The 15379-nt window shown below is 50.3% G+C and overlaps 2 long non-coding RNA genes across 7 annotated transcripts in view; one reads left to right on the top strand and one right to left on the bottom strand.

Annotated features, from left to right (window-relative positions):
- Positions 1 to 15379, top strand: part of LOC123851811 (uncharacterized) — a 76148-nt gene that overhangs the window by 1764 nt on the left and 59005 nt on the right. The window lies entirely within an intron of this gene.
- On the bottom strand, positions 4240 to 8077 carry LOC135361813 (uncharacterized). Of its 2 annotated transcripts, none has more exons than XR_010405865.1 (3): positions 7641 to 8077; positions 4940 to 5050; positions 4240 to 4717 (listed from the first exon to the last, which is right to left on the bottom strand). It is a non-coding gene; the product is annotated as an uncharacterized LOC135361813 (long non-coding RNA). The 2 variants fall into 2 exon arrangements; XR_010405864.1 differs by lacking the exon at positions 7641 to 8077 and adding an exon at positions 6070 to 6186.

The raw sequence follows: 15379 nt of genomic DNA, 5'->3' as shown, positions 1-15379 counted from the left end.
AGCTCCTTGCCCAAACTCTTGCTTTGCTTAGAACAGTCCCCTTCCCATCACACTCCACAGCCCACATTCATCGAATGCCTGCCAGGGGCCAGACACCGGGTGAAGCACTTTGCCAGTATCATGCATTTTATCACGACAGTCTCCTTACGCCATAGCCATGGCTGGCTGATGCCCCGTTCATCCTTCAGCTCCCAGTTTACTGGACGTGGCCCTCCCCGGCCCCTCTGCAGATGGCCTCCCTCTGTGCTGCCAAAGGCCTCTGAGCTCCTGCCCTCTTGCCTTCGTCCCATGGCACTGTGATCCTCCCATTCCATATCTGTGTTCCTCCTGAGGACAGGGATCCTGTCTGGGTCACCTCTCTGTCCCCGGCACCCGGATCTGGCACAGCATACGCCCAGTGACTGGACAGAGGAGCAGCTGCAGCCTGTAGAAGTTAAGGGCATGGACTCTGCACCACGACTGCCTGGGTTCGTATCCCAGTCTGCTGCTTACCAGTGTGCAAACGTGGGATGACTCAGTGCCCCCCGCCCCGTAAAACAGGATAGAGAATTTCCTATCTCATAAGGTGCTGTGCCCCCCGCAAAGATGCCCACATTCTTTTCCTGGAACCTGTAAGTAGGTTAGGATGCACAGCAGAGAGGAGGGAGGGTTGCAGGTGGAAAGAAGGTTCGCTGACCTGGAGACGGGAGGTTATCCTGGACTCTCTGGGTGGGCCCGGTGTCATCACAAGGGTCCTTATACATGGACAGGGCAGGCAGAAGAGGGACAACCAAGGAGATACGAGAAGGAATTGGTCCGATGTTGCTGGCTTTGGAGATGGAGAAAGGGGCCACAAGCCAGGGAGAGCCGGTGACTTCTAGAATCTGGAAAAGGCAAGGAAATGCCTCCCTAGAGCCTCCAGAAGGGAATGCAGTCCTGCCAATCCGTCAGTTTCAGGCCAGCGGGACCTGTGTAGGCCTCCATGCTATGGAAGTGGGACATGGTGCATTGGTGTTGTTCAAGCCGCTACATTGGGATCATTTCTTTGAGCAGCAGGGGGGAATGACTTCAGTGATTGTGAGGAGGGAGGAGCGCAGAGGCAGGGAGCAGTAAGAGCAGCATCTGGCCCTGAGGACTCCTCTAGAAGTGTTAGCCACTGTTTCAGATATCACAAGTGAGCCAACGCCCGGGCCTGCAGGGACATTATAGCATGTGCTCTACTCGGTTCTGGGCCTGAATCGGGGGCCTTGCACCCCTGCTCCCCTGGGAAGCCAGACCGCAGCTCCGTGGCCCAGAAGCCTCATTTGCAGTAATGGCATCAGCTAGTTTGCTTTTCTGATTCCTGCCCAGCCTTCAGGGGAGCCGGAGGCCAGGTCACAGTCTTAGCGGCAGGGGTTGGAGCGCTGTGGATTTACTGCCCCAGAGGGGTCTGAAAAGAGCTTTCCGAAGACAGTTAATGAGTCCTGGTCACTGACACAGCTCCTCCACTTTCTGGGTGGGCGAATGTGGCTAGAACACTTCTCTGGCCTTGGTTTTCCCACCCGAGAAACGCAGGTGATCATGGCCACCTCATGGGACCATGCCGAGGATCATAACAGATCTTGTGCGTCGCTTTCCAGGAGCCCGGCCGCAGTAGCCGCGTTTCCTCCCTGTGTACAATTGACTGCCTGCAGATGTCAAGAATTCTTTTTCTGGAAGCGCGTGTCTGTGCTAGGCATATCACAGACCTTACTAAGGCAGCCCTCACTTCCCAGTGCGGGAAACCAAGGCACAGAGGGGAAGATGCCCCGCTTGCCAGGTCCTCCCGGCCAAGCGGGGGCTGAGCCAGGACTTGAGCTCAGGGCCGTGTGGTCCCCAAGGTCATGATCCTTCCAATACACCACATTGCTTTCTCAGGCCTCATGCCCCCGGCTTTATCCTCCTCCCATTGCCTCTCTGGCCTCCACCTTCCTCGTCTCTAAGCTGGAGCTGAGGAACCCTGGCTGGCTGCCCCCAGCACCGTGAGGCCCCCGTGACACACTGCTGAGCAGCGTCTTGTCGGGTGTGCCCGCTGGGGGTGGGTATTATTGGGGCCATGGGGGAGCTGTCGGGCCCTGCCAGGCAGGTGACTCTGCCCTGTGCTTGGCATTTTGGGTTCAGCAGCTCTATTTTAAGCCAGAAGAGGTTAGAGTTTGTGGATGTGTATTTCTCAGCTTGCAAAACTGTCAGCTGAGCAGTCATCAAGACCGGCAGCACTCCAAGGCACCCCCCTTCAGCTGCCCCTCCCACTGCCTCCCCCCCTCCTTCCTCCTCCGGGAACCTGAGGGGACCCAGTGATTTTTGTCTGTCCCTTTATGCCAGAGTCACATGCGTGGCCCCTCAGCGAGGCCTTGGATCTTCTTCCAGGGCCCCAGGTTGCCAGCTTTGAGGACAACGAGGAAGGTAATCCCAGTCCCCGGCTGGACCCTGGGCGCCTTCCAAAGCACTCTGCATCCCTTATGAGTCTAGAGCCTTCTGAAAGCATTGTGAGCCAGGCAGGCCTTGCTTTTCCCATGTCAGAGAGAAGACACAGACTCACAGAGCAGAAGTGGCTGCCACGTAGGGTGGATCAGGGCAGGACAGAAGAAAGAACAGGAGTTTCTGAGTGAGCCAGGCCTCAATTCCCTCTTGGACAAATGACTTCACCTTCGAGCCTCAGTTTCCTCATCTGTGGCATGGGTGTAAAGATATAGGCCTCCCAGTATTTCTGTGAGGATTAAATGAAAGCATGAAGGAGCGCTCAGCGCAGAGTAGGTGCCCAGCAAATGTTAGAACCCCTTATACCCAATTAATTTTTTCTTGTCCTTTTTCACACTGCTTATTCCACAGGCCTCCTGGGATCTTAAAGGATTGATTTTTATAGTTAGAATATAGTTCAGTAATTTTCCAGAAGCCCAGAGGGCCCAGGTGTTTTCCTTGATAAGATCTCTCTCTTGTCTCTGTCCTAAAAGAATGGATTGTTTTGGCCTCAGGTATCAGCTCCTTTGAGATGGCAGCAGGAACCTTTCTGCAGCCTGAGTATCACTTAGGGATCCAGGCTGCAAGAAATCAAAAGCTGCCCTTGCTAATTTAAAGAACATTGTAGGCAGGATCTGGGGTTCTTGCAGAATCTTCCAGGCACTAGAAGACAAACCATATGGTTTGAGGGAACCAGAGAGATAGAACCTACCACCAGGGAAACCCATAGCCATACCCAGTGTGGGGGGCACCATTGTTCCCAGGCTGATGCAGATACTACTGGGGGGACAAGTGGCAACTGTCTGAGCGTGACAGAGACCCTGTCTCTGAATGTTGGGACCCGCCAGAGCTGCTCAAAGGATTCCCAACATGAGTTTGTGGCCATTCAGTTGGAGCTTTTGGGATTTCTTCACTTTCCTGAGGATGGGTATCTTTAGGTTAATGGAGAAATTAAAACCTTTACCCTGATTAATAATTTTAAAAACGAACGATAGGAGTGTGGGGATTTATTAAACCATTCTGTGTCCTTTCATGTCCAATGGAGAATTTTCACAATAAGATTGTTTTTTAAAAGAACCTTTTCTCTCTCTCTCTCCATCCCCACCCCCTTTTGTTTCCGTTCTTCCTTTGGTCTGAGCTGGAGGGTTACTCTGCAGGTTGGAGTGAACTGGAAGGACATTTACTGAGCAGTTACTAGGATCCGGGCGGGGAGCTAGGCTCTCAGCAGGTGTCTCTTCATGTCATCCTCACATGCGGCACTTTTCATCCCACCTCCCAGGGGAGGAAGCCACTGTCAAGGCGGGGAAGGAGCCGTCCTGTCCTACTGGCAAGCTCTCGCTCCAAAGGGTGACACTTCCCCGCCCTGAGGAGCATAGCGGAATGCCAGCACAAGATGGCGGTCATGGCCACATGGCAGTTGGGGTTCAGATGTTGCTAACAGGCCTGTCCCTTCTCCTCCTGCTAATGCCCACCCCTTCCATTCCCCAATCAGCATAATGGATTGGAATCAAGGGACATGGGAATCAAAGGGGGCAGAGTTGGATTTCAGAAGGCATCATTGTCTGGAAAGGGTCAAGGCAAAGACATAAAAGATGCTCAGCAAGGCACGTGTTAAAGTTAGTGTAGCCCAGATCTGCTCTGTCCCCTGTGGTAGCCACTAGCCCTAGGTGGCCATGGATCTTTAAATTAACTAAAATTCAATTCAGCTTTGGAATTCAGTTCTTCAATCACACCAGACACATTTCATGTGCTCATTAGCCGCAAGTGCCAGTGGCTACGACGTTGGACAGAGCAGGTCAGAACATCTCCATCATCATGGAAACTTCCACTGCACATCACTAGTATAGGGAGTCAGCACAGACTTTGCAACCACACCGGCTGCTTTTGAATCTTGGCTCCACCATTTAGGTGTTGTTATCCTGGGCCTCAGTTTGTTCACCTGTAAAATGAGGCTAATAATCCTAGAGAAGCCTACATATCCAGCTCAGCTGGGACCAGGGTTAGTTCATGAAAGCATGGGATTATTTTAAATGATATGCACCTTGAACACTTGCCATTCTTCTCTTTCAGTGTGGAGCTGTTAATTGGCTTTTCACATTGCTCTCCTTACATAAGCTACAGAATCTATCTTCTGATTTCCGATTTGGGTTTATTTCAAGCGGAATAAGCATTTGAAGACGTTGTGCAGCAGTTTGAGCGCAGAATCCCTCTAGATTCTCGTGGCAACCTTTTCCTGGCTCTCTTGTCATTGTTTCTTCCGTGCCTAAATTGACAGTATTTTTTAGCAACTCGTCTCTACCGAATTTTCATAAAAACAAATCTCTTCCTTTTTGCACTCATATTTCATCCGCCTGTGGAATATCGTTACAATAACAAGTGTGGCCAGTGCAAACTGATTTGGGAACGAACCCAACAGATTCTTGGCAAACGTGCCATTTGTCTTAGCAGGCTGCTGTAACAGAATACCCTAGACTATGTGGCTTACTTCTTCATGGTGATGGAGGCTGGAAGTCGGAGATCAGGGTGCCAGCATGCCGGGTTCTTGGTGAAATCCCTCTTCGTGGTTTACAGACAGTGGTCTTCTCATTTTTGCTTCCTATGGCAGAGAACAGAGAGAGAAAGCAAGCCCTCGCATACCTCTTCCTATAAGGGCACTGATCCCATTCAGAATGGCTCCACCCTCTTGACCTTACCTCCTGATACTGTCATTGAGGATTAGGATTTCAACATATGAATTTGGGGGTGGGGAGTATACAAACTTGTGATCCATAACATCATTTGGGGGGGCGCACAGAAGGGGGCAAGAGTACCAGAGTGGCCCACCAGCCGTGAGCATTCATTATGCCTGGGGCAGGAGTGTTGTGTTCAGAAGGAACGAAGAGCTCAGGTTAGCCTGGTGAGCTGATTAAACAGACATTGGTAAAGAAAGCTTCTTTGTCACACTTACTAGTGTGACACACAAAGACTAGTGTGTTGTCTCTGGAAGACACCTGCCCAGACAGAGACTACACTTCCCAGCCTCCTTTGCGTCTTAGCACGATCACGTGACTAGTCCCCACCAATGGAATGGGAGTGGGAGTGGTGAGTGTCATCTCCAGGCTGGGCGCTTAGGGAGCAGGTGAGCTTCTCCATCCCTGCCTGCAAGGTAGCTGCAGAACATCCCCAGGCCCAGGAGTTTGGGGGAGCCACAACCTGTAAGCCACCTGACTCCTCACACGAAGGAACTCCAACCAGAAACTACCTGCCTTGGAATATCATGTGAGTAAGAAATAAACTTCTGTTGAGTGAAGCAGCTGAATTTTGGGGTTTGCTTGTTATAGCAACTACCATTACTCTAATTAATAAACTTACCGTATAGGGCTGTTGTGAGGATGAAATTTGATGACATACACATCACAATCTCTTAAATGGGACTTTTCCTGTTGCCTCATATTTCCAGTTAAAACCACAAGGTGCTAAATGCCCCCATATTCCAGAAAGCCACAAGACACATGTCTGTAGGGCCTTCTGAGGGATGTCATACCAGCTTTTCTCCTACCCTATCCCTGCCCCCTCAGCATAAGCAGAAGATTTGAATTTGAGAATGAATTTCTAGAGTAGGGAGAAACGACATACCTTTTCTGTTTCTAATTTCTTGGGGAAAGAAGAGAGAGGTACTCCCCTTGTCCTGACAGATTCTGCTGGGAGAGATTTGGGGTTCCTGCCAGAAGTGGTGAGTGGTATCTGATTCTCTGACTGCTTATCAGGCAGGCCTGCACATCTGCCTGTCGTATCTGTTGATCTGGGAGAAAGTGGTTCAAGAGAGATGTCAGGGTGGGGGGTGGGGCATCCTGCACACCCAACCATTTGGCCATGCAAGGATGGGCGAGCTTCCCATGAGTTGAGTAGGTGCTGGGCCATCTGCTCAGTATCCTGCCCAAAAGGGAGGATGGTTTTGCTTTCCAGGAAAGAGGACTCTGGCAGAAAGAGGCTGTGAAGTGTACTTCTGGGGACAGAATTTGAGAGAGGTCAGGGGGTCCTAGGTCTCCCCCAACAAACAGGAGACCACCACAGGGGCCCTGGATAAGCTCCTCACATGGCCCAGGGATACCAGCCTTTGGACACTTGCCACGCAGAAGGAATCCATCCCCCTGAGAGGACGTGAAGCAACACCAGCTAATTTTTGTCCCCTTTCCTCCACTGCAGGTCTCATAAACAGGAGAAGCTAGAACTTAGACGGGGTGGGGGTGAGAAAGGTGTGAAAGGGACTCTCACCCTGCTCTCGGGGCTGCAGAGAACTATAAGGCAGAGATTCAGGGCAAGATTCTGGAGCCAGACAGCCAGACAGGGTTTGAATCCTGTGTCTATAACTTACTAGCTGTGTGACCTGGGGCAAGTTACCTCACCTTTCTGGGCCTTAGTATCTGTAAAATGCCATTAATAATAGTACCTACCACATAGTGTTGCAAGGTGCACCTAGTTAGGCTACTTAACAGTTTAAGTTAAATAACAATGTGTTCTTGAGGTGAAGGGTCAGTCCTGATTTAGCAGAAGCGTTCAATAGGATATGATGAGATGTTCAAGCTAGATTGAAAGGCGCAGGCAAGGAGAGGTTTGACTGAATGTGTTCGAAGACAGTGGTTGAAGAAAAACTAAACCCATTTCTGTGTGTCCTTCACTAAGTTCAGATTACTCGAGAAACCAAGGACACAGGTCAAGTATTTAGATCAGTTTGGGACACATTGAAACACATGTTAAATATTATTGTCATTCAAACTTCTGCCAGGTCGGGGATCAAATCCTCCCTAAGCTTGATTAGTTTGGGGTGATAATATGAATGGCTATTTTTGTGGTCTCCTACTTTTTGGACTTCATAAACCACCAAATTTCATAAAATACGGGTGAATTCAAGTAAGACTCCCCACTCCATTTGCAAAGTAAGAACAATGGGGGAAAATCCACAAGTATTATTTAGAATCATCCTCAGCTTATACAAGAATGAATTTCATAACCCCTCTAATTAGGAAGGTCATCAGTTCATGGTAAAAGACTGCCCTGCAGATGGCGTCCATTTAACTTAATGAGATTTCACCGTGTTGTCCTTATTTTTAGTCCCAGCTCACGGGCTGGTGTCTGAAGACCTCAGATATCAATTACATAGAGTTTGCAAGCATCTAGAACTGATGTCTCCCATCCTCATGGCTGACCTATAAGACTGGGATCATGGTCTACGTTTTCTTTTGAGGATATTGAGGTTCAGAGAGGTTGGAACACTTGTTGAGGTTCACCCAGCTGGCCCCAGGGTCTTGATGTTCCTGGAAAACACTCATCTTTTCCTCTGGGTTGAATACGTGTTGCAGGGGCCTCTGCTCCATGTGGTCACCCAGGGACCCAGGCTCCTTCTTTCTTGTGGTTCCATCATGCCCTAATGCAGGGACTCTTAGCCCGGAGATGAGGGGCCTGTGGATGGAATTTAAAGTAATATTAGCTGTACCTACTTGTTGCCAGGAGAAATCACAGGTACTTTCATATCGCATTGCTGTTACTGCAGATGTCGCAAAGTACTCCTATCCTCCTTATCCGTCACGCTGAAATTACAGTAACTAGACTCAATCTTGTTTACTGTGTTAAAAAAGAAGCACATATGTAATTGTCTTGCATACTTTTTTGTTTTAGTGACCGTATTTCGATCCTTTGTTTCGCTTGTAACCATATATTTTATTTTATGCATTTAATATTACTAGTCTGAGAAGGAAATCATAGATTTTACCCGAGTAAGCTCACAACCCTCTCGGGAGCTTCCCCGGTGTAGACTGAAGCCGGCCCCCATATGCAGAGGGCAGGGAGAGACCGGAGGAAGAGGCGGGACACTCCAGGGTGGTAGGTGGCAGTTTTAATCATAGCCAAGGGAACTCACATACGAGGCTTGTCTTGGGCCGAAGCAAGACCAGTGGCTCCCTGCACCTGCCTGCCAAATCTTAAAAGCTTATAAAGAAGACCTACCTGGGCTCAGTCACATACACCCTGCCGTTGTTTTCAACGCCACATTACCATCTCAAGGCTATGTCCTTGGAATGGTCTCTGGGAGCAGGGAAAGCAAGTGGAACCCACATTCCAAGGACAAGGGAGGGGGTGGGGAGCCTCTGAGGGCCAGGTCCAGCTCAGGGGTCAATCTGCGGTCACGTCTTTTTGATCATGTTCCCCAACAACCTGTCTGAGGAGACCTAGGCTCATAAAGAACAGTTAAGAACTGTGTTCTAGAGCCTTGAAGTCCTCCACTGGGTCCCCTGCATGGGACCAGCGGACAAGGGGAGAGAGGAAGTGTGGTGGATTGTATGGGGGCGGGGGGCTTATGGTTCAGATCTGGAATCATAGCCCATGGCCAGACCTCAGTCACCTGGCCAGAAGATGTGGTCTCTCTCTGGGTGCCTGGGAGAAAAAGAGAAACAGTTTGGAGAACAAGCAACCAGGCTGTGCCCCATTACCATGTCACTTACAAGGACTTAAATTTAAGGAGACACTGGGACCCCTTGTCTCAGTGATTTCTGTGGGAGGCAGGTGCTGGGCACCAGGGGCCTGTCTTGCTGGTCTCATCTGCAGGTGCATCACGTCTGATGTTGCAGGGAGGTGGTGCTGGGGGCAGCTGAGGCTGCTCTTCTCAGATCTTCCTTCTGTTCTTCTAACATGCTGTCTGACTTGTCCCAAGAACCCACAGTCTGTTGGGGGCTGGTGAAATTAGGACAAAATGTACATCCTTGAAAATATAATTATGGCTCCCGTGTATGTAGAGCTTTAGTTTGCCAAGCCCTTTCATAAGCCTGGACTTATCTGGTCCTCACCACAGCCCTCGAGCAAGGCAGGGCAGAGATGACCATCTCTGCTGCAGTTGGAAACGGGGCTTGGAAAGGAGAATCAGGTGTTCAAGGTCAAACCAGAGGCAGAATTGGGACTGGAACCCAAGTGTCTGTCACCATTCAGCAGGCATGTGGTAAATACCTACCATGTGCCAGGTCCTGTGCTGGCTTCAGGGACACAAGGATGAATCAGAAATCTACTTGGCTTCTAGGGAGCAAAACCCAACAGAAAAGCCAAGAATAGACCGGTAATTACACTGCCATATACAATTATATTTGTCAAGACTCTTTTAGCTCAAGTGATAGAAACCCAACTCAGCCTCGTTTAAATATAAATGGAATTTACTGGTTCACATAACAGAAACCTTTAGGGATGTATAACGTCAGGCATGGCTGGATCCAGCAGCTCAAACCTATTGCCTGGCATCTGTTTCTCTTAATTACTTGGCTCTGTGTGATTTTATTTTTCAGGCAGTCTCTTCTCGGGGTGGCAGACATAGCCTCTGGCAATTGGAGGCTTATCCTATAACAGTTTGGCTACTTGAGTCAAAATGATGGTAACCGTATCCCAGTTGTTCCAGAAACAGTCTTAAGGCTTTGCATGGAATGGCCAAACCGCCTACCTGACCTGTTCATCCCATTCTGGATGCAGGTAAGGTGGGGATGGGGTGGGGCCATAAGATCGAAGGAGTCTGAGTCTCTCAATCATTTTGTGGAGGAGACTGCCTACCGGAAACACCTGCTAGGAATGCTATGTAACTGAGAAATAGACTTTGTGGTTTAGCTAGTAAGCCGAGGGGGGTCATGGTGATGGAGTGGTCTGCCCCCAGATGCAGGTGACAGTAGGGGGCCTTGTCTTTAAAGACTTTTAAAACTATAATAAAACTGGCTAAATTCGATCTGCTTTTTATTATCACCACATACCAGTAAATCTAAACATTGCCAGTGTTAAAATATTCCTTCCCCAGGAAGAACGCTCCCAATTTGGGGCCTGCTTACAACTGGAAACTGGTTTACCCTAGTTAATAAAGACCTGCATCAGGGTCTAAGCAGCAATATGATGAAGAGCCGTATGTACACCACAGCGATTAAGGAAACATTACAAATAGGACTGTTGACAAAATAAATGTAGGTTTCTTTTGGAGATCAAATTCAGATAGCTGAGAAATCTGCTGAGCGAAAGGCCCCAGGGAGACTCCCATCAGGGCCCTGGACTGGGCATCTGGAGAAAGCAGTGAGATGGTGCATTTGGTTCCAAAACCTTGGGCTTTGATGGGGGTGAAGGTGGGGCACAGAGCAGGGACCAGGAGAGGACAGGAGGGCCACGGGATGTGAGGGGGATGTCTCCGAGACTGGGGGATGCAGGAGGGTTATCAGGACATGGAGGTCCAGTCCTTGAGGGGAGAAGAGGGTGAAAGTCAAAGTCAGTCACCTGTGCTTGGCTCTGGCTGGCTTCAGGGCTGGGGAGCAGCAGCTCCTGTTAGTGTTGCCCATCCCACCCAGAGTGGATGAAAAGACCTAGCCCAGCAGTGTGATCCAGAATACTTTCATGAAAGCCAGTAGGGAGGGGCCAGGAGGCAGTGAATGGGCCGCCGAGAAGAACCAGATCAGTGTGATGGGGCCACTTACAACTGTGCTCATTGGCCAACCTCAGGGTGTCCAAGAGGACACCCTGCCCTTGGGTTCCCACCTGAAGTTGTAACTAATCATAGCAGAAGAGGAGAAAGTTCTTGAGAATCGGCTAAATCACGACCCTGTTGCTGAGAATGTGGCTGAGACCCTAGACCCCATTTTAGCCATCGAGAGGCAGGTGGATATTTTTATAGCACCTGACACCCCCAGTGAGGCTGCTGGAATTGCCCCTTGAAGAGGGCACCCTACCTCTTGTTAGCCGAGTAGCCAACATATGTGTGTGTTGATGGGAATGATCTGGAAGAGAGGGAGAAATGGAAGGCATGGGAGGGAAAGGGGGGCCTGGCAGGGCTGCATCACCTGGGAAGGCAAGAGGGGTGGGAGCCTGTGCACAAGGGGAGGGTTGGCCTCAGGTAGACATGGTAACTGGGACTAACGGAGAATAATGGGGGGGGGCGGTCATCCAGGCTAGACGTGGGGAAAAGAGTGCCCCCGGGGCTGGAGTGGGGAGCCCCAACCATCCAGTGTGCTGGGGGGCACAGAGGAGGCCGGTGGGTCATGGAAGGAGCCTGGACCCATCCCAGAAGGCAGCTCTGAGCCTCGGAGGGATTTGAGCAGAGTGACATAACCATGCTGCAGAGTCTGGCTGCGGGAGGAGGGAGCTGGGCTGTGCGTAGAGGGACGGGGCTGGGGGGGGTCATCTGGGGACAGATGAAGGGGCTCTGGCTCAGGGCAGTGCAGGAGTCCTCACAGGCATCTCTGTAGTATTTGAAGTGAAGGAAGCTGCGGCCCTGGCGCAAATAGGGAGGACTCCCAGGCCGAGTTCTGTCCCTGCCTCCCTCCACCGCCCTCGCTGGCTGAGACTCCCGGGGGCGGGCGCAGTGGGAGGGCTCCTCCCCGCTCGGGCAGCTGGTCCGTTCGGGCCCCGCAGTACCCCCGCAGTGCCACGAGGGGGCAGAAGCACACCGCCGTCTTCGCCCATTCTCCCCAGCCACACTCTAGAAATCTCAGACTTTAATGAGGTGGAGGACTTATTAAAACACAGACTTCCGGTCCCATCCCACGAGTTCCTGTGAGTCTGGAGTGGGACACAAGATACTTGCGTTTCTAACCAGTTCCCAGGTGATGCGGATGCTTCTGGTCTGGGGACCCCACTTTGAGACACACTGAGGTTGAATGTTGGGTGGGGATGGGGGGAGCTCTGACCCACCCAGACGTGGCCCCTGGGAAATCACTGTCAACTGGGCAGCCACTCCCATTTGACAACGACGTATTTACTTTTCTAAGCCCCATTAAATCCCTTTTCAAAAAGAAGCTATATTATTTCATTCATTCAATAAGGACCAAGCCTGGTTCTGTCCTGGGTACTGTTGTAGGTCCTGGGAACCCATCAGGGAACAAAGCAGAAAAAAGAAGTCCCAACCAGCGCTTGTGGCTCAGGCAACAAATAATAGATGTTGCAAACAAGTCAGGTGGTGTGTTAAAACATGATATGTGCTACATGCATTGGGGGGATGGAAGAGGGAGGCTGAGGTGGATGCTCCGGGAAGTGTCAACTTGTGAGTCCAACCTGAAAGAGAGCAAGGGGATTATCCATGGGGGTATCTGGTGAAGACAATGCCACGCAGAGGGAACAGCCAGTGCAAAGGTCCTGAGGTGGGAGCGTGCCGAGCATGTTCAAGAAACAGCCAGGAGGACCATGAGGCCAGAAAAGCATGAGCAAGGGGGTGAGGGCAGAGAGGTGACTGGGGCACAGAGCAGGGCCCTGTGGGTTGTGTGGCCTGGGCTGGCTTGGTGTTCACGGGATCCCTTTGGCACACACTGTAAGAAGCAGGGAGGAAGCCGGGAGAGCAAGAGGAGCCTGCAGGGGTCATCAGGGCAGAGATGGTGGCGGCCCCGGCTGGGGGACCAGTGGGAGGACAGGGGTGATAAGAGGTTATACACACCAGCATACACATGTACTTGTCTGTGTTTCCGTAACTCAATGGCCAGGGCCATCGGATGATCTACTCCTCTCTGTGCGAGCAACTCTAATTCCTGACCTGAACTCTTGTCTCTATGTCTGTCCATGTCTACCTGACCTATCTTTGATGTCCAGCGGCCTCCTGCCACACTGTCCTGGGTGACTACTTCCTCCTCAAACTCAAAACATTGAGGAAACCCCCCCCATCTGCCACCTGTAAGGGCTCCTCCACTCTCCCCGGTTTCTGCCGGTGTGGCCCCTCCATTCTGCCATATTCCAGCACAAAGCCCAGGGCTGTGTTGGGTATCTTAGCTTCCCTGTTGCTCACATCAATGTCAGGCCACAGTGATTCTCCCATCCGTTTCCTCTTTCCCACCCCCACCACCTGTCCAGGCTGGCGTGCCTTACCCATGAATGCTACAGTGACTCCCACAAGGGGAGCCTCGTGGCCAAGGGCATGGGCCCTCGAGCAGGACTCTCTGGGTTTAAATCCTGGTTCTGCCAACTGTGAACTCTGTGAACTTGGGCTATTTCCTTAATTTGCCATATCTCAGTTTCTCCATCTGTGAAATGGACATAATTATATTTCAGGTGGTTATTATGAGGGTCAAGTGGGTGATTGGAACAGAGTCTTGTATGTGGTTAGAACTCAATGAATGTTAACTTTTATTATTTATGCAATAAGTCCTTATTGAGCACTTATTTTAGAGAGACCTGCATTGTACTGAGAGATAGTCTGACCCAGGATAAAGAGCGCAGACCCTAGCAATTCCACTCCTGGATGTTTATCCAACAGAAATGTTCACCAATGTCCAGCAGAAGATGTGGGCTTGAATGTTCACAATACCCTCTTCATAATAGCCCTAGACTGGAAACTACCCATCAAGTATAGAATGGATAAATGAAATGTAGTAAATATTCATACAATAGAATACCATACAGTGTAGAGAACATGCAACAACATGGATATTACAAATACAAATATAACGGGGGGGAGGGGCAGTGCCTGGCTGGCTTAGTCGGTGGAGTGTGCGACTCTTGATCTTGGGGTTGTGAGTTCGAACCCCACATTGGGTGTAGAGATTACTTAAGAATAAAATCTTTAAAACATATATATAAAAAACAGGGAAAGGCTGGGCCCGGTACCTCTGGGCTATGAATTTCAGTGGGGTTTAGTCTGATTTTCACCTGTGACCTTTGCCCCCAACACCACCTCCTCTTCTTTTTTTTTTAAAGATTTTATTTATTTGACAGAGAGAGACAGAGCATGAGAGGGAACACAAGCAGGGGGAGTGGGAGAGAGAGAAGCAGACTTCCCGTGGAGCAGGGAGCCTGATGTGGGGCTCCATCCCAGGACTCTGGGATCATGACCTGAGCCGAAGCAGACACTTAACGACTGAGCCACCCAGGCGCCCGCCCACCTCCTCTTCTTTACAAACAAGAAAATTCCCAGCCTTTGCCTCATATCACTCTCTGACTTGCAAAGAATCCTGGAGGCAGGATAATAATAATAATAGATTATATTTCAAGTAAACACAGAGGAATTATTGACCTAATACTCACAACACCCCTATGTGTTGGGAACTCACTCGACACAGTGATCCTATAGGGTGGGCACTGCTATTTATGCCCATTTTACAGATGAAAAGACTTAAGCACTAAAAGGTCAAGAGTATGATAGCTAAAATTGTTATTTAAACCACATAATACTCAGCAACGCTCTGTGTAGAGTACTGGCATTATCCCCATTTTAGAGGAAAGGACACTGAGGCACAAAGAAGTTAGGTACCCTGCCTAAGATCACACTAGGAAACAGCAGAGCAAAGACGGGGCAGGTGGCTGAGCCCACTCTGTGTAGCTCTGTTCACAGCTGCTCGGTAGTGAAGTTGAGGGCCTTGCAGCCAGCTGGCCCGGGGTCCAGCACCACAATCCCAGGACAACTCATTCATTGCTCCAAGTCTCAGTTTACCCATCTCTAAAATGGGAATATCAGTAGCACTTTCCTTTAGGGGTGTCGCAAGAGCAACATGCAATTGTGGATAAAGCCCCTGGCAGCAAAGGCCCCACATGCAGGAATCATTCAATGCAGGTCTGTTGTCTTCATCCTGGCTGTTACTGTTTCTAGAGATATTACGTGAATTTTTCCCAGCAGTGTGTTCAGCGTTTACCCTTGCAGAGCCTGACCCACTGAAACTCTCAGCCTGTGAGAGACCATCAACCCAGGCTTGAGTCAGGTCACCTTGGCGTGGGCTAAATTCACTCCCCAGTTGCAGACCAGCTTTTGGACAGGTCACTTTCCCAAGCAGTCTCCTCCTCTGTGAACTGGTGTTAATTCTATTTTGTGAAGATTAGGTGGCTCGATGCTGCCTGTGATTCACAATCTGGGGTTTGGGGAGGAGGTGGTACCTGAGCAAAGGCAGCTGTTTCGAGGGGCGGGTCATGCCCATCCTGGGAGCTGGGGTCATCCTTTCCCTGCTCTGCTTTAGACCACACTCCC

This window comes from Mirounga angustirostris, unplaced genomic scaffold, assembly GCF_029215605.1.
Source record: "Mirounga angustirostris isolate CCGP_5_RB_7025 unplaced genomic scaffold, mMirAng1.0.hap1 SCAF_10, whole genome shotgun sequence".
NCBI classification, from domain to species: domain Eukaryota; kingdom Metazoa; phylum Chordata; class Mammalia; order Carnivora; family Phocidae; genus Mirounga; species Mirounga angustirostris.
This window is presented reverse-complemented; position numbering and strand designations above follow the sequence as displayed.